General features: G+C 36.6%; 1 long non-coding RNA gene across 1 annotated transcript in view; it reads left to right on the forward strand.

Moving 5' to 3' along the window:
- Positions 1-19,536, forward strand: part of LOC137204794 (uncharacterized) — a 54,533-nt gene that overhangs the window by 32,959 nt on the left and 2,038 nt on the right. Inside the window, exon 2 of the long non-coding RNA XR_010933839.1 lies at positions 8,475-8,707. This is a non-coding gene — a long non-coding RNA (uncharacterized lncRNA). The remainder of the gene's footprint in view (positions 1-8,474; positions 8,708-19,536) is intronic.

Consider the following 19,536-nt stretch of genomic DNA (forward strand, 5'->3'; position numbering starts at 1 on the left):
TTCGATGGACTTTATATAAGCCAGGATCTTTAGCTTCAGAATCTTAGACTTTAGTGAATTTGAGCAGGAGAGGAACTTATTGCAAGGACATTTAAGTTGCTCAGAGGATCTCTAGGAGGGCTCAAGAATTCTGCTCCAATGTGATACAAGCAGGCATAAGACCTCAAATCATGCTCTGAGAATGAGTTTCTGTTCATGTATACTGCTGTCACTGAAACCTTGGAGACTTCTTCTTTCTTTTAATTAATTTTTATTGGAGTATAGTTGCTTTACAATGTTGTGTTAGTTTCTACTGTACAGCAAAGTGAATCAGCTGTATGTATACATATATCCCCTCCTTTGTGGATTTCTTTCGCATTTAGGTCACCACAGAGCATTGAGTAGAGTTCCTTGAGCTATACAGTAGGTTCTCATTCGCTATCTATTTTATTCATAGTTATCAATAGTGTATATATATCAATCCCAATCTCCCAATTCATCCTGCACCCACCTTTCTCCCTTGGTATCCATATGTTTGTTTTCTACATCTGTATCTCCACCTCTGCCCTGCAGATAAGATTGCCTATATCAGTTATTCAGATTCCACATATATGCATTAGCATACGGTATTTGTTTTTCTCTTTCTGACTTACTTTGCTCTGTATGACAGTCTCCAGGTCCATCCACCTCTCTACAAATGACCCAATTTCGTTCCTTTTTATGGCTGAATAATATTCCATTGTATATGTGTACCACATCTTCTTTATCCAATCCTCTGTTGATGGACATTTAGGTTGCTTCTATGTCCTGGATATTGTAAATAGTGCTGCAGTGAACATTGGGGTGCATGTATCTTTTTGAATTATGGTTTTCTCTGGGTATATGTCCAGGAGTGGGATTGCTGGGTCATATGGTGGTTCTATTTTTAGTTTTTTAAGGAACCTCCATACTGTTCTCCATAGTGGCTGTATCAGTTTACATTCCCAGCAACAGTGCAAGAGTGTTCTCATTTCTCCACACCCTCTCCAGCATTTATTGTTTGTAGATTTTTTGATGATGGTCATTCTGACCAGTGTGAGGTGATGGCTCGTAGTTTTGATTTGCCTTTCTCTAATAATTAATAATGTTGAGCAACTTTCCATGTGTTTGTTGGCCATCTGTATGTCTTCTTTGGTAAATGTCTATTTAGGTCTTCCACCCATTTTTTTGATTGGATTGTTTGTTTTTTTGGTATTGAGCTGCATGAGCTATGTGTATATTTTGGAGATTAATCCTTTGTCAGTTGCTTTGTTCGTAAATATTTTCTCCCATTCTGAGGGTTGTCTTTTCGTCTTGTTTATGGTTTCCTTTGCTGTGCAAAAGCTTTTGAGTTTAATTAGGCCCCACTTGTTTATTTTTGTTTTTATTTTCATTACTCTAGGAGGTGGGTCAAAAAAGATCTTGCTGCAATTTATGTCAAAAAGTTTTCTGCCTATGTTTTCCTCTAAGAGTTTTAGAGTGTCTGGCCTTAAATTCAGGTCTTTAATCCATTTTGAGTTTATCTTGGAGACTTTTTCTTGCTGCAACCAGAGAAAAACCTCTGCAACCTCTACCACCAGAGAAAATTCTTCCTAGTTCCCTTTTTTGCATCAATACCCACAGACTAAAAAGGCAGAGACCATCACAAGTGACCATATTCATGCTGCAAAGGAAAAGAAGAACAAGTATCTGACGTCCTTCTCTTCTGCAATGAGAGGAAGGCTGACCATCTTGAAAAGATTCCTAGGGAGTTCAGATGCCCGATGATCCAAAGAGTGGCCGATGTTCAGCATAGGTGGAGGGAGTGTGAGTGAGCATTCCCTGAAAAATGAAAGGCATTAAGAGAAAGCATCCAGATAATGATGCATGCAGTGTGACCAGAGAAATGAGCAGTGTGTGCTGTTTCTAGAACCTAAGAGTCCATGGAAAGGCTGGTAGGGATGCGGGAGAGAAGAAAAGAAGACTAGAAGTCAGACTAGGTCAGATGATAGACCTTTTTATATATCGACCAAAGAAATCAGGGGGTTTTTGCCTGTTTTTGTTTTTTAATATCGGTAATGGGGAGTCACAGAGGCTTACAGCAGGGAAGTGATTTGTCTTGAGGTACACAAGCCCTATTGCTCTGTCTTTGAAAAAGAGATACTGTTATTTGACACTTGACTCTTTCTGATGCTAATTTCTACTGTTAGAATTTGCCTTGTGAAATGCTTTACTCTCTGAATTTCTAACAAGATGACTTGGAGATTTCATCTTCTTCCAATACGATTTTGATTTTGAATAATACATGGGAAAGCATGATATAAATCAAACTTTTTCATATCACATGTCTCAAGTGATGTTAAAATAAAGTTCTCATAGTACGTGACATTTCAGAGAATTTGACTGGTCTTAATATTAGCAGATGCCTCAGAAAAGAAGTAGGGCCTGAAAGGGCAGTTCATCAACGACTATAAATTCCAGTTTTCATGTTGTTACTCTTGGAAAGTATATTGGCCTTTTTGTTTTCCGTTTTTTCTTCTCTTCCCTTTTTTTTTTCTACCAATAAATTAAATTTGAATGTGACCATTTTACACTTCTGCTAAATTCTTGTCTATTTTCTATTAAAAAAATCTATTCCTGTTTAGTTTATTTGTATAATTTTATTTCCAAAAACAGATTTAGGAGTGAGATCTTCAATGAAAGGCATATCTTAGGTCAATAATAAAGAAATGGAAGGAGACCAATCAGAATGGGAAAAAGAAGGAAAATAGGTCAAGCCTCAGTGTAAGGTGGTTTCTGTGACTGAGCTTCAGATGGACTCAGCTTCCTTGAATTTAAGGCAAAAAGAGTAAGAGAGATTATCGCCAAAATTAAGAGCTTTATAATTTTCAAGAAACAGTTTTCAGGTACTAAATTCTAATAAAAATTTCAATTGTGTGACTTCGTATGGGTCATATTGAGTGATATAAATGGCAATCAAATCAACATTAAAAAATAAATACAGAAGCAAATTTGACAAGGCTAAATTGTTAAAAATGAGTTTGTAAACAACTTCTAGAGACTAAGAAAAAAGATGAGTTGTAAATGCATACGTACATGGATGATGATGTAATTGATAAATATTTGTATGGAGGAAGCAAGAATAAGTGAGTTAACATATGCTGTGGAATGTCCACTGTAGGCAAGATATGAGCTTTTTCCTTCTTTCCTTTTTCACTTTTGCGTCTTATTCATTCCTTTCTTATGTTAGTAGTTATAAATGTATATTATTTATCATAAAGGGCTATTCTGATTAATGAGAAAGCTGTGGTGACATTAATATATATGATAGATTTTATTCCTGTTGATCATGGTAGAAGGAAAATGCTTTTAATCATGGAGAGTAATACTTTTCAGAGACTGGCTCAGGATCTTTATTTTTAGTTATTTCCTATCCTTTCAACTAGATTATGATTACTTTTATTCCTGAATATATACCACAACACATATGATAGGTATTTGTTACATATTTTCTAAATAAATGACTACTTTTATTGCTTTTTCAAGAGAAAGGCCATTTTCAAGGCTCAGATAAATAGCACACCCTACCAATCAAATGTCTATACTTAACGTTTAATTTCAAATGAAAGTTCATAACATTAAATCCAGACGTTAGACCTATAATAAACACCAAATATAATTATGTTGTCCTTGAGTCAGTCTTCTGCTCCTTTGGATGTATTATCTAAGTGACTTATTTCATGAACTTCAGCCCAGAGCAGTTTCTTATTTATAAAGCACTTAATTAATGGAACAGAAATGGCTGCTAATGTTTAGGGATTTATTGGTTTAAGATGATGACCGAATAAATTAAACTTTAGTGGCATTGTAAAGGGAATTAATAATATCAGCAGAAGTTCTTGATTTGCACATTTTAATTAAAGCAAGCCACACTGGTAAATTTAAACAATTTTAAAAGAGTACAAATAAGTATAAGGACACGTTCCATATTGTAAAGGATATATATGTATATCACTACATTGAAATTGAAAACTGGTCATGAAGTGAAGCTTAATGTGCTCTGTTTACTAGCTCAGAAAGTACTAGCAACCATCCTATACATAATGGTCTCTCAGTGACTGCTTATTTACTAGAGCCTGAGGCCCTTCTGTGACACATGATTTATATACACAATTAATTCAGACCAGTCAGTAAAATAGAATCATCGTAATCATTAACCTCTGCACGTTCTATGTATTCACATGGACATGGCACCTGAGAGATGTTACCAATAAAATGGCCTTCATGTTTGCTCTGTAAATATCCTTGTTTTTATGCTGAAAATTTGTCTCTTTAGAGTTGTTTTTATATATATATATATTTTTATACTTATATATTTTAGAGTTGTATATATATATATATAAAATATATATTTTTTATATTTCCATTATATATATTTAGAATCCTAAAAGCAGGGCAGAATAGAATTGGAGATTCTAACATATGACAGTCAAGATCTTCTATAGTCTCAGCAGGTATATCCCAGGGGCTGCCACCATTCAAAGAGTTAATCTTAGAATGAGCTGGATGCTTTGTCAGCCAAGATTCAGGAGAGGGGAACTGAGGGCTTTCCTAGCAGGATTTCTGTTATGGGTCCAAGAAACCCGGCTGGCCATTTAATAGTGGGAAGGAGACCAGAGTAGATGGATGAAGAACTAAACCAGGATGATTTCAGTGTCAGGCTGGGTTCAAAGGGAATATCGTCAAAGAAGGTGACCTCCAAACTCAGAACTGAGGTTCCTACAGGGGCTGATAGACCAGATGGACAGATTAGAACTCTGAAGAAGAGGCTCTCAGAACTTATCTTTCTTGTTTTCAAAGTGGCCTAACCCCAGGGGCCCTGGTCAAGAGATCCAGGCCAGACACCTGGGAAGCTGACAGTTTATGAGTGAAGAATGCAATTTTAAAACAATCTGTTCTTTGAATGCCTTCGTGGGAGATGGTTGCTTCATTGACAGTGGGGATCAAGTTGTTTTTAGCATCAGGACTTCCTCAACTTTTAATTGACTGTCAGCTCAATAGTGCCTCTATGGTGAAGATGGCAGGCACCATCTTTCTAAAATAGAAACTAAATGAGTTTCAACCGTGTTTCAGCTGAACGTTTCGATAGAGTACAACGTTTCAGTAACATGAAAGATTTCAAATTTTCAGGAACATATTTTCTCACTGAGGTTGACATTGGTGAAATATTTGAATCTCCAGATCTCTCTAGAAATTGTGTACCTGCCCCACCCTGACTTATTTTTGGAGTACCTAGGATGTATTTCATAGGCGCAACAGCAAGTCTCATCTGCCATGTTAGTTATGCTTCCTCTGCAAAATTCCTTCGTAGGCACAGCCCCTATTGATGTGCTGATCAGAGTGACCACAATACGGCCACCGCTAAAACTCTGAAAGTGTGTGTGGGGAGCATTGCAGTAAGTCTGGAGGAGGCAGCGTGGCTGTTCCCTGGAGCTCCCCTGTGTCATGATGCCACACTGCCATCCTCTGCCACCAGTGAGCTTGGAACAGCAACTACATTCTCTTGTTCTGGCACCAAATGGAAGACTGTTTTATGGATCCTCCATCTCCTAAAAATTTTGCATGAAGAGGTTCCTTCCTTTAAAATAATTCCCATTTAACAGAAGAAAATTGTGTAATTTAGTAAACTGTCAACGATTACGTAGCATGGAAGTGCAAGAGATATGATTTACAGCTAGCAATCTGAATTAAGTGTGTTTGTATTTGAACAATTATGCTGCTTTGTTCCAGGTAATCTGTTACTGGAGACCTCTCACCTCTTAATATGATTTCTTTCAATCCCTCAGGAAAATAGATTCTTGGTAAAACAGAACCACCTTGGCATCTCCATGAATACCCAGCCAAGCCCGAATTTCAATAATTCTAGTAGACTGAATTTTGGAAAAGATTTGCTGCTGCTCTATCCTGGCCCTCTCTCTATTGGCCTTGCCCCTGCTGAATGATCATACTTCCTGCCCCTTGGTGTCATGCTTGCTCGCGTGACCAGCTTTGGTCAATAGAATTTAATAGGAATTTGTAGGTGCCTTTCTGGACTAGAAGTTTGAGGAGTCAGATCTATTTTCCCTATTTCAAGACCACCATGTGCAGGAAGGTGTAGCTCACTTAGCCTGCATCACAGAGTGAAAAAGATAAAGAACAGAGCTGAAGTTGCTCCGCAAAAGACAAGAGTTAGAAAAGAAACTTTGTTTTCGTAAGGTACTGAGACTTTGCGGTTGTTTACTATCAAGCATCACTTAGCCTAAGCTGGCTGATAGAGGGGTCAACACAGTGTGGGCAAAGCCTTGGCTCCTTGCGAAGGTCAGCTGCTGCCTCGGTCTCCATAGGATCTGATGAAGTAGCATTCCCAGGCTACAGGGTCTAAGGCAATCATCCTTTCTCTTAAAACATGGCTTGGCAGTAGGTAAACTTAATAGGAAAGAGTAACTGATTGGGTTGTGATACAGTGAAACAGAGGAAGAAGTCAAAGATGTCTTCCATGTTTGCATGGTTCTGGGATGCGTCGACTACTGATTTGTCTCTCCCCCCACTCCTTCTTGGTCAAGTCCACCATAGTTGAATCTTTAGTGATGTTGGTTCATCCTTGAAAACTTCATGGTAAGTTAAAAAATTTTTGATCATGAAGAACTGGATGTAAGTCCTGGATCTGCAAATGGCTAGCTTTGTGACCTTCAGAATGTTAACTATTGCTCTGATCCTCGAGATTTTTCAACCTGGAATATAGCAATAACCATTTTCCTTGTCTTCATTTCAGCTCCCTCCTGTCCCTGTCCCTCTTTTGCAAGCTTGTCTGTATAAAATACATACTTGCTTTTATCCTTTGCTTGCTTATCATTTTTCAATAAGTCCTTCTGCCCACTAGACAAACTCTAAATTCTTTGACAAGGCATACCAAACCTCCATGAACTGGCCCCTATCTACTGCTATAGTTTTCATCTCTTGATGTTCCTTACCCGCACTTTGTGCTCTAACAATATAGAACTACTTGCATTTCCCCAGATGAGACCATGTCTCACTGTCTTCTACCTGCAAACCTTTGTATATGCTGCTCCCTCTGGCTTGTTCTTCCACTTGAAGCTCCTGCTTCCCTTACATTCGGGTTTGTGATTTCAGCCAGAACTGTTTTAAGCACTCGGAAAACCTTCTCTTGCTTTTTGTTAGGTTATACCCATTTATGTTTTCTTAAACACACAGGGAAAAAAAAAAATCCAAGATAGGCTTTTTACAGTGAAAAGAAGCAGTCTAGACTTGTCTTTTGAAAAAAAGGAAATATTCCATAAGGTTCAAACTCTTATATTCTATGATTAGCGAAACATAATACTTTAACTAAATTTATTTGTGATGTATATATCAGCAACCTCAAGAGGAAGAGGGTCTGGTCCTCTGACTGAAGATAGACCTGGGACAAAGATATTCTTTTCTAAATTTAATTAATTAACTAATTTCTTACTTTATATTGGTTTTTTTAAATTTAATTTTTATTTTATATTGGAGCATAGTTGATTTACAATGTTGTGTCAGTTTCAAGTGTACAGCAAAGTGATTCAGTTATACATATACATATATTCCTTCTTTTTCAGATTCCTTTACCATAGAGGTTAGTACAGAAAATGGAATAGAGTTCTCTGTGCTATACAGTAGGTCCTTGTTGATGATCTATTTTATATATAGTAGTGTGTATACGTTAATCCCAAACTCCTAATTTACATTAAGCGGTTTTGTAGTTAATGGTTTACAGGTCTTCCCTCCATTATAAACTGTAATGAACTTCAAGATATTAAACACGATCTTTCCATCTTTGGAACCCCAGTGCCTAGCTCATGCTGGTTCATTATAAATATTTTATTTTAATTTATCTCCAGAATAGAGTCAGATTCAGACTTGACTAATATGTTTACTAGACACAGAATACTAGGCACTTTGATATGTTATTTTATAAAATCTCCATTCATTGTATAATTTTCATTTCATAGCTACAGAAACTGATTCATTAGAATATAAGTTACACAGTGTCAGATAATAAGAACAGGGCCAGAAATTCAACCGAGGCCTCTCTGAATCAATGTGTTTTGTTGTTTTTACTATATTATAGTCTGGCTTTATTATTGAAAAAAGCTACTCACAGAAATACTTAATGACCTTACCTCTAAAAGGAAGAAAACATAATTAACAGTTCAAAGTATCCCTCTCATTTTCCTACTAAATTTGAAACAAAAAGCAGTGATTGGAGGTTACGGGAACAGTGTGAGGGAAGACAAGAATGTTGAAGTTCATCTTCAGAAAAAAAAAAAAAAAAGGACAGATGCTTAATATTTCATGTCTTATAGGATATCAAAAACTATAAGCCAGACACTATGACAATAAGATAGTAAAAATCTTAATAAATTTTGTAGACAGCCCACATTTATTCATTTTGCTATCAACTTTTTATTTCTCCACAGTGATTCACATTTAAGCCCTTAAAACATGAAAAGAAAGTGGTCTCTTGGGAGAACAAGAAGAAAGAATGGAGTCAGAGATATTACATCTTTCCATTTCAACGGCCAGGCATGGAGGAGAGCAATCTTTTGGGATTGAGTCACTTACATGGAGGAGGAGAGAAGGAAATGAGTCATCACAGTCTGTGAAACAGAAAGAAAAGAAAGGAAAGGAACCAAGGAATAACAAGGCTCATGTGAGTTAATAGGTTGTGCCCCTGGAAAATTACTTACGATCGTCAAGCCTGAATTCCCTCTTTTTTAAAATGGGAATAATTGCTCTTACTTCACAGCGTTTCCTTGATGTTAAATTATGTAGATAACATGGGTATTGCATATAGAATTATTTCTATCACATAATAACTCAGAACTGAATTGTACTGGGTGCTTCAATAAATATTAGTTCCCTTCTCCCCAGTAAATGCTCATTTTTTGATCTGCCTACCTTTGGTGGTGATATTCACTTATTTTAAAGCTCAAGTCTTTGTGGAGTCTTGTGATTTTATCTCTCTTTCAAAGGAAACACAGAGACAGATAATATACTGCCTTGGTGGATTTGTAGCTATATGACTTCTTCTCAAGACCCCATATACCTCCATATCCCTCAAGATTCTTAGGAATGAAATATAATTCTTTAGGAGGTACACAGACCAGTCTCTCTCTTTGGCAAGGCCAGTGCAAGGGTAGAAATGGAAGCTTACATACCTTATATCTAACTATCTAAAATTCATAAACACCAACAATCAGTTATAAGAATTATGTTCTATCTTCATGCCTTGATAAAATATCTTCATAATAAAAAATTTTTAAATGCACTAACCAGTGATTTTATATGATTAAAACTAAGGACAATGTTAAAAACTACTGAATTTAATTTTTATTGCACATGTCTGCATGTTTTGTTGATGAGGTACTGATGTTTGGATGAGTAATTAAAGAAAAGAGATGTAATTCATAGTTTATTATATGTTTGTTCCATAAAATTTATTTTTATTGCCTTCATTTCAACAAAATCGCTAATTATGTTGGTAAAAATCAAGATTTCTATATAATTTATGTTCTGTTCTATTGATAGTAATGCCTAATTAGGCAATCGTTACTAAATCTTTGAAGTTTTTTGATAGTTTTTTTGATGAGCTTCTGTTTTTAGAAAGTTTCCTTTGTTGAAACAGAAGCAGCTAGATTTCTCAATGAAATTTTTTTTTTTAAGGTGATTTAAGAAAACATAAACTTTGTTTGTTTGTTTGTTTTTGGCTGTGTTGGGTCTTTGTTGCTGCACGGGCTTTCTCTAGTTGTGGTGAGCAGGGGCTACTCTTCGTTGCGGTGCATGGGCTTCTTATTGCGGTGACTTCTCTTGTTGCGGAGCACGGGCTCTAGGCACGTGAGCTTCAGTAGTTGTGGCATGTGGGCTCAGTACTTGTGGCTCGCGGGCTCTAAAGCACAGGCTAAGTAGTTGTGGCGCACGGGCTTAGTTACTCCGTGGCATGTGGGATCTTCCTGGACCAGGGCTCTAACCCATGTCTCCTGCATTGGCAGGCAGATTCTTAACGACTTTGCCACCAGGGAAGTCCCCTCTCAATGAATTTCTTAAAACCACACTTAAATTTGAAATAAACAAAGGATTTTAGATGTCGTGTTCAGTCTTGATAATGGGATCATAGATGCTAAACTATTGGCAAGCAGAAAATACTACAAGATATTTTGATTGCATCATAGAATTTTCTACAACTTTACTTTGATTTTCATAAACTCTTAAAGCAGTGTCTCCATATATATATGAGAAGTGTCACACTTCAAATATATTGTCTAGATTATATATATGTACATAAAATATCTGTACAAATACATACATAAAATTTTAGAGTAATGTGAATTATCTAGTATTGCAGCCTGTTTCTCAGCTGCCCTTTTTAAAATCATGATAATTTGTGAGTACCTCTGGAGCCACAAATTAAAACGCAAAACTAAACGGATGCTGGTTTCTTATGCAAGAAAGAGCATTCACACTGTTTATAAGGAAGGCTTTGACAAGTTAGTGCACTTGTCTTGTCTTTTATTGAGACATCTGCTGAAGTCTTCTTCCCATTCTGAAGCAACATTGGTATCTGAAGTTTTCTGTGACACAACCCACAAACTTTCAGCTCTCGTTCTGGCACAGTTACTAGCCTGAATTGTGCTAGTTATGGGTCAGAGTGTACCAGCCATAGTGCTGGATTCTGAGTGACAGAGACACTCATGGGCATCTCAATAAGTTTATTTTGCATGTGCTTGTGATATGTGGGGCCTTCTACAGTACAGATCCTAAGGACAGGGATACCTGTAAGGACGAGTGTTGTAATTTTCATAAAGTGGTCAGAGTAGCTCATGGAGGAGGTAATGGAGCAAAAAATTGCAAATAGGTAGAGTGAGCCATGTGACTATAAGAGGGGAGAACATTCCAGACTGAGGGACTAGCCAGAGCAAAAGCTGTTGGGCTGGAAGTGCAGCAGGTGTGTTGATGTATTAGCATGCATGTCAGTATGGCTGAATCAAGAGGAGAGTGAGTAAAGAGGAGCATGGTAGGAGACAGGAGGCCCCTGGAGTGTTCAAATCAGAGGGTCGACATGGTTTTATTTATGTGCCAGACCACAGCAGCCAGAGTCATCTTTTTAAAGCACAGCTCTCTCCCACTTCTTCTCCAACCTTCAGTCATTCCCTACTACCTAGAAAAGTAAAAGTTCATTCTCCCTAGGCTACCTCTTAGCAATTTCCACACTCTAGATACAATCTATCACCTGCTGTTAATAACCCCAAAGCACTATTTGACTTTTTTTTATTAATTTATTTAATTTATTTATTTTTGGCTGCGTTGGGTGTTCGTTGCTGCACGTGGGCTTTCTCTAGTCACAGTGCACGGGCTTCTCATTGCGTTGGCTTCTCTTGTTGTGGAGCATGGGCCCTAGGCACGTGGCCTTCAGTAGTGTTGTGCGGGCTCAGTAGTTGCAGCTCACGGGCTCTAGAGGGCAGGCTCAGTAGTTGTGGTGCATGGGCTTAGTTGTTCTGCAATATGTGGGATCTTCCCAGACCAGGGCTCGAACCCATGTGCCCTGCATTGGCAGGCAGATTCTTAACCACTGTGCCACCGGGGAAGCCCTTGACATTTTTTTTTTTAATTTGTTCTTTCCTAAATATTCTCAAGTCTTTTGTCCCTGTGACTCTGCTCAAGACCTCTCTCCACTTAAAACATTCCACCTCTGTCTTTATTGATGTCTTTCCGCAAACCTCACCTCCTCCATGGCAGTAGTCTCTGAAACTCTCAGCCAGAAACAATCCCCACCATCCAGAGAGCTTGGCATTTGCATCCCTTACAGCAGTTAACATCTTCTACCCTTTGTCAGGATTATTATGCTCATGACTCAGCTCTTTTACTATTGAGTCAAGAATGCTACTTTATCTTTGGATTTCTCTCATACGTTGCACTTAATATATTCTCATAATTGTTCTTGAGTAAACGAATGAATGAAAAGTCTTCTCTTCAGTTTACCTCAATATGAAGACAAGATAATAGTTAATGCTGTAGAATGCAGGTAACAGTCCCTTTAGAGTCATGATTCTAGACCAAGATCCCAAATATGAAGTCTTTTTTGAGTTTCTAAGAATGTGTTTTGAAGTGTGGAAGATAACTGTTTATAGAATTGAGAAAGCTATAAATAGGAATTGGTTTTTCAAATAATCTCCTGTTCAGCATTTGGCATGCTATAATAAATATAATGCTAAAAAAGATCTCAATCCAAAGCAAACTTACAGGTAACTTTCACAAAACACTATCTTGCATTAGCAAATTCTAAAAACGCATTAATTATACATTTATAATGGAATTAGATCTTTGAAAGAAGTTTTTCCCATGGCTTTTTAGTGGATCTTATTGTTTTCAGTATGAATTGCTTTTCTATACAACTGTATAAAAATAATACAATTTAATTATTTTGTATGTTCAGCACAGTGTTAGGTTTATAACTCCATTTTGTTAAATTAAGACATTTAATATGACAAAAATTTCATTTTTGAAATTTCACATCATAGTGCTTATTCCTTTAAAGATAATTTGCCCTAGACACCATAAACTTGTATAACACTATTAATGAAAAAACCCAATATTATGCAGAGTTAGTTCAATAAAGTCGAGTGCTTGGAAAACTCAAGACCAGTAGTTATTTAACATATTGAGAGATGATAACTAAATGACATCCATAGTGATGGAGAGTTTGTTTCTGGTGAAGAGTAAAGTGCACAATTTAAATTATAAGAGAAATGCCACAAAAGAACAAGGTTATAAAAAGACAAACTGTCTTTGAAAGAGCAAAGAGAAGGAGAAAGAGCAAATAGAGTGTCAAAATAATGAAATAGTTTTCAGGGGCAGCAATATCCATTTCCACCAAACTGAAAACTTTCTGCCAAATGCGGCAAGATACTGTTAGCATTTTATTCTTTTTCTGTCTAGATGGTTTAAATTCCTTTGGGTGTATTAGTTGCCTAAAACAATACTTCAAATGAGAAGTATTTGTCTTCCAACATTCAGTTCAACATTAACACACTTAGAAGCAGAAGTAGCGCTTTCACTTGCGTGTGGTTATTGTAAAAGCTGAGAGAAAGTAGCATAACTGGACATAATAATACAGACCAGGTCATCAACCATTGTGCAATCTATTACTAGTCTATTAAGACAGTCCTGAGTCATGGTATACTGTAATTATTTTTCCCACCTGGTTGCCAATGATCTGTATATTCTCTCTTGTCTCTTCCCCTTGTTTTCTTCCCAAAGTGGTTTCAGGCTTTTTAACTGATCTCCTTTCCTTGGGGTCCTGATTCTCCATTAATATTTTCCATTTGGAACTGCAGGTCGATGCAGGTTGCAAGTCACTCTCAACATGTGAGCTCCTTAAACCCAAACTGAAGAAGTTGGATTACCTCATTGCTTTATTGGCCTGGTACTTGGAAATCTAGCTTTGCACATAAAAATCTCAGAATGGTGAATAGTGGGGTATGGGGAAAGTGGAAGGTTAGGTGGTGGATTTAATCCTCACATCAAAAAAGGCAAATCCACTTTATTCTAGTACATTTTGGAACTTCACTTATGATTTTCTTTTTATTTTAATTCCACCACTAAAAACTGCTGAAAGACCACAATTTTCTTGAAAGTTTAAATTTAGTTTACATTTATCTTCTTTATGAATTAGCATACAAAACTGATGTGTGATGGAAACACACTTTGTTAAGGTAGAAAAACCAAAGGCAATAATAAAGAACCATTTTCAATATAAACAAAGAATAAGTCTTGTAAACTGTTTTCTACTTGTTCTAAATATTTTATTTCATAAAAAGTTTCCATGGTCAAATTAACTTAGAAACTGCTGTAAATCTCTTAGAGATTTACAGTATACATTAATTGATTAAAGACACTGGTAAGTCTTTTATATTTTGTTCAACACAGTTTTCCCCAGTTTTATTAGATGACAGATGACAGACCTTCCTTTTAGCATAATATCTGTTACTCATTTATGGAAACATGCAGCCATAGGGAAATGGAAGTGAACCAGAAAGAAGATACTTCATTTTCCACTGTCTCTGTAGCCAGTACTTGGTGAAATAATCCAGAACATTAGTGAACTTTACATTCCCTTATTTTTTGACACCGATATGTTGGATTCCTGCTACAGCACCCATGCCAAATATTGCCTGACATACTGACACAGAAGTTTTCAATATTGGTAAAAGATGACTTAATGCAGAATACATTACACAGGACTGTAGAAAGAATAAATAATTGCGAGTTTCTTTTCACGTCATGTCTTTTTAATAATAGGAATGGAATCCATTCACAGATAGGAAAAATACTTAGTTGCCATAGAAATGATATATGTTCATTAATAAAAGAAAGTGAGCTAAAGGCTTCAAATAAGAAAATTCCATTAATTAGTGGTTTCACAAAGTATTGATTGGTCTGATCAACTTAAAATAATACAAACTTTTAGCTATTAGTCTAATTGCATGCTATTTTAATCAAGCTTGTTTCTTGCATATGTGGTATTGCAATAGCATTATTTTTATATAAACTAGCATAAAATATTATGGTTGTGAATTGAATTAATCTATTTTAGCAAAAGAGGTAGAAATAAATCAATTACCATACCAAGAAGTCACAAATTGTATTCTTGGTGATCAACTATTTTATATGTTAGTAGTATGGAACCAAACAAGGATAAATGAGTTATGTACACAAAAGCCTGAAATGTAATAGGGTCTCAGAATTGATAGCTCTTCTTCCACCTTCTACTGCTTCCTGAAATAGAAGTTTTCTTGGGCACATTACTTAAGAATTTAGAGTCCATGATTCTTTTTGTTGTTGTTTTTGTTTTTTCCTGATTTTTTATTTTTTAAGCGGTCCTAATTCTAACTCTCTGCTAACCTCATATAACTCTTGTGAGGATTAACTGATAATTCAGTAAAAAAAAAAAAAAAAAATTCTCTCACCTCATGCAATGAAGACTGAAATTTGGGAAATTGAAAAAATGAGGTCTGGGGGGAATAAAGATTATATATCAACTGTACACATTTTATTTAGTGTAAAATTTAATCTATATTTATTTTTCAGTCTTTGATTTTAGGTCAAAGCTTTTCCTTTAGCTAAAGGTCTACTCTGGCATTCAGACTCTTCTGTACATAGAAAACACTCACAGGCATGAGGTCAGTGAAAATGTTGGAGTAGGGATATCTGGGGACTGTCCTTCCCCAGAAAAATCCTAAAAATTTATCAAAAACTGTGAAGATTAACCTTATTGAAATGCAGAAAGATAGTCAAATGTTTACATCAACTAAAAGGATGCATAGGAGGAGAAAGGCTACTGAAACAGCTTAGATCTTAGCAGCATATTAGCTAACCTAGATCCACCCCTTCCCTTAGGCATCAGTGGTCTTGGAGATGACAGCCTGTTCCTAGTGTGGGCACAGAGTAGATATGGTTTCCAGGGAATTGTGTTATCTGTTTTTATCTGACTGGGGTTTTCCTGAAGGACTGCTGCGTGGAGTTTCCCTTTGTTTTGCCTAACTTGGAACTCTTTCAGGGCTGAACAGCCTGGAATGAAAAATAACAGTTGGGGTAAACAATTGATATACCAAAAACCTGGGAGGAAAAGCTGAGTAGTGAGGTTTTGGTGGGGGGAAGAAGGACTTTGAAAAATTACCACATAAACAGAGGAAACTACAAAGCTACATAAATGCTCAGGATAGGACACATATTCAGAAAAGACCTGAGGAGGCCACAAGCTTTCAAATGTAGCCAACTTTTAGGCTCAGGGCAAGCTGGAAGTGTAAACTAAGACGAAGCTGTAAACAGCCAGGGAAAGGGTTGAAAGAAAGCCACAGCCCAGAGCAAATCTGAAAAGACTTGCTGAGTGATTTTTTTTCATTATTTGCTTTATTGTTTACACATCATAATAGTCAAAATGTCCATTTTTCAACAAAAAAATTATGAAGCATGCAATGAAACAAATATGGCCCATACACAGAAAAAAAAAGAATTGAACAAAAACTATCTTGAGAAAGCACAGATATTGGACTTACTAGACAAGACTTTAAATCAACTCTCTTAAATATTCTCAAGAAGTTAAAGGACACAATACAAAATAAATAAGGGAAACAGGAAAATAAAGGCTCAGCAAACAAAGAATATCAACAAAGAGAACCTGTGAAAAGGAATCAAATATAAATCATGGAGCAGAAAAATACAATAGTTGAAATTAAAAAACCCACTGGAGGGGTTTAACAGCAGATTTGAGCAGACAGATGAAAGAATCAGCAAAGTTAATAACAGGGCAAATGAAATTATCCAGTTAGAGGAGCAGAAAGCTCTTCCAAAGCATTCAAGTTAGTTTTTAATATAAGCAACACTCTCTATTTGCACTTTGATTTTATGAGCTTGCATAGAATTTAGTTAAAATATTTAATTGTATATTAATATATGTTAACAAACATATTTATAGACACATGTCACAGGAGTAAATAGTTTGGAGAAGAAACTCAAGTAATTTGCACTAAGTAGCTCGGCTGTCAGTAGCAGAGGGATGTGAGTACATAGCGAACATGCTACTACCAAGAATATCTGGGTACCATGGGCATCTATCACTATATTACTACAGAGAGAATCAAGAGAGTGGATAATTCAGGGAGTCGGTTGAAAGCTTCAACTGTGATTTGTATAGTGAGCTTTGGTTTACAAAACATTTTCTCATCAACTCTGTGAACTTTATTTATGCAAAGACCTTGTCTATATCATTCAGAACTGGGTCCACAGTGCCTAAAAATAGTACGTGGCACATAATCAGTTCTCAATAAATATCTATGACCAAGAAAGGACTCAACAATGGAGGGGTAATATAGGGGATTGGGGAGTGGGAGGTACAAGCTATTGGGTGTAAGATAAGCTTAAGGATATATGGTACAACGCGGGGAACATAGCCAATATTTTGTAAAAACTGTAAATGGAAAGAAACCTTTGAAATTGTAGAAAAGAACTTAAAAAAAGAAGACTCAACAAACGTGTTTTCTTCATTTAATAAGAGAGGATAAAATGTATGTGAGGGCTTCCCTGGTGGCACAGTGGTTGGGAGTCCGCCTGCCGATGTAGGGGACACGGGTTCGTGCCCCGGTCCGGGAAGATCCCACATGCCGCGGAGCGGCTGGGCCCGTGAGCCATGGCCGCTGAGCCTGCGCGTCCGGAGCCTGTGCTCCGCAACGGGAGAGGCCACAACAGTGAGAGGCCCGCGTACCGCAAAAAAAAAAAAAAAAAAAAAAAAAATGTATGTGAAAGTGTTTGAAAATATATACACTCTATATAATAGGCTTCATAATAACATATTTCTTTTTAATTTTGCAGCCCGTGTCTTCTTGTAGTATATACTTGATTTAGAACATGAACTTTCAATCAGCAGTCATTTGAAACTGTCTTATAAAGAGTTACGCAGTTCTCTAAGAAAACCACAAGACAGAATGAATGGCACTTTTCATTATTTTGTAAGTTGGATTACGGGGCCAACAATTTACAAGGCAATAATAAAATGAAAAGATTTAAGTAGAGCTTATGTACTCTCATATACTTGTGTGTGCCAACTTGCTTTTGAATCTTAGCTTTGCTTTACAAGCAATTCCGTTAAGCCTGAAAACTGTCAGATGCGATGGGTGTGAGTATGTATACCCTAGCTTACCAAAGGCTAAGTGATATACTTACTTTTAAAGATAGTTTCCATTCTTATCCTTGCTTTCCACTACTTAAATCTTTCTTTAAAAATGCCTGTTTTTCTTGAAAATTTGCTTGTGTGGTCTGACTAAGTGTAAACTTTCTTTGGGGCAAGAGAGGGAGGAAGAACAAAAGGACTTCAGCTCTTTCCAAGTAAGGAAAGCATATGCTGTGTATGACCTTTTTTTGGTTTTCCTTTAGCACTTGATTATGACAGTTTAATAAACAATATTGAAGGAATATTACCGTGAACACCCGTATATCCACCACCTGGATTTGGCCATTACCATTTTACTTTTTCTGACTTTATTACATATTTATCCATCTATCCATTTCTCTACCCATCCATCAATCCTTCTTATTTTTTTGGACACATTTCAAATGCAGGCATCCTTTAACTCCCCTAAAATACATCAGCGTGCGTGTAATTATTGAGAGTAGGATATTTGTTTACATTTTTTCTTTTGATTTGAAATTTACATTCAATGAAATGTACACAATTTTTTTAAATTAATTAATTTATTTTTGACTGCATTGGGTCTTTGTTGCTGCACGCGGGCTTTCTCTAGTTGTGGCGAGCGGGGGCTACTCTTCATTATGGTGCGTGGGCTTCTCATTGCTGTGTATGCCCTTTATTTTAATGAATTAAGAACAGGCATTTGATGCTCCTTCAGCATTTTAAAAGTCATCCGTACCTATCCTGGAGGCAGCGTGGATAGTGGAAACATCAGGAGCCCTAGGACCAAAAAATATTGATTCCAGTAGAAACATGGCCACTTTTTTGGCGGCGTGATCTTAAACAAGTCCTACTACCGAGCCTGGCCTTGCTTTCCTTATTAGTCAATGTGAAAAATAATAATACCCATGAGAAAGCGGTAGTAAAACAGTCTGATAGCTTTAGAAGATAATATTAGTTACTATGAAGTTCTCAAATATAAACATGAGGAGTATGCTGAGTTCATACACACATATATAATTTTAATTTTAATCGCATTCTTCACTTCCGCAAACTTTAATAGCTTTTGGTATGAAGAAATAGACACGATTTTCCAAGTGCTGATAAGTTAGTTCCCAGTGGTTTCTGCTATGAGCCGTATGAGACTGCTAGCGCTTTATCAGAATCTACCCATATTTTGAGTCGAAAGAGAAAAAAAGAGAGTGAAACACTTTTGTTGAGTCCTTTCTTGGTCACAGATATTTATTGAGAACTGATTATGTGCCAGGTACTTTCTGTGGGCACTTTGGTCTCAGTTATGAATGATGTGGACAAGGTCTTTGCACCCGCAAAGTTCACATAGTTGATGAGAAAAGGTTTTGGAAACCAAAGCTCACTATACAAATATTAACCACAACTGAAGTTCTTTCAACTCGAAATATGGGTAGATTCTGAAAATAAGGAGCTAGCAATCTTATATATGGTTCGTAGCAAAATCCACTGCTAAACTGATCTACTCACCAGTTCCCCAGAGGTGGGGCAAATCCCTGAGGCTTCGGCTAGCTTTCACTTTTAGTTGTAGTTTTCTGCAAAAATCCTCAGCCTACATTCAGGTCCTGGACTCACTGCCATGGTCTAAAAACCCCAAATTGCCTAGTTCTGGGATAGAAAACTTTCCATAGACTGATGATCATTATTCTTTTTTCAGTCTTGCTTTGACTACCAACTTTGTCACCATCGTCTTCCATTATGGCTGCAGCAATTCACACACAAACAATTATAAAAATGCAGTGGGTTATTCAACCATCTGTGTACAAACT

The sequence above is a fragment of the Pseudorca crassidens genome, chromosome 13, assembly GCF_039906515.1.
Source record: "Pseudorca crassidens isolate mPseCra1 chromosome 13, mPseCra1.hap1, whole genome shotgun sequence".
Lineage (NCBI taxonomy): Eukaryota > Metazoa > Chordata > Mammalia > Artiodactyla > Delphinidae > Pseudorca > Pseudorca crassidens.